Genomic DNA, 446 nt, shown 5'->3' with positions numbered 1-446 from the left:
GCCCTTAGAGAGAAATAGGATAGCCGAGTTATTGCACAATTTCAATATCCTTTCTTGCATTTTCTCTTACATTTTCTTTTCTTTACCCTCTCTTTTACTTAATGATTTTCTGTTTTTTTTTTTTCAAGCCGGAAAACGGCATAGATAAAAGTATGTGTGTAAGACACGTCGGGAAAATTTCCTTGCAGGCAAATGAAAAAAAAGTCAGGCACTGTACTACCAAGGCCACCACCACTCATCGTTGCCAATGAGTGAAACGCTAATTTCGACATTTGAAACACGTGTCCCTTAGTCACTGTGGTATGTGTCGAACTGGCGAGCCATACTTTGGCAACAGTGGACATTTAAAAAGTAGGGAGAGCTGGGCTTTTGAAAAATGCTAAGAGATTAAATTTGTAAATTCTATCAATTCGGCAAAATCCCCCCCCCCCCCAAAAAAAAAAGGT

Source organism: Penaeus monodon, chromosome 15 (assembly GCF_015228065.2).
Source record: "Penaeus monodon isolate SGIC_2016 chromosome 15, NSTDA_Pmon_1, whole genome shotgun sequence".
NCBI lineage: Eukaryota > Metazoa > Arthropoda > Malacostraca > Decapoda > Penaeidae > Penaeus > Penaeus monodon.
This window is presented reverse-complemented; position numbering follows the sequence as displayed.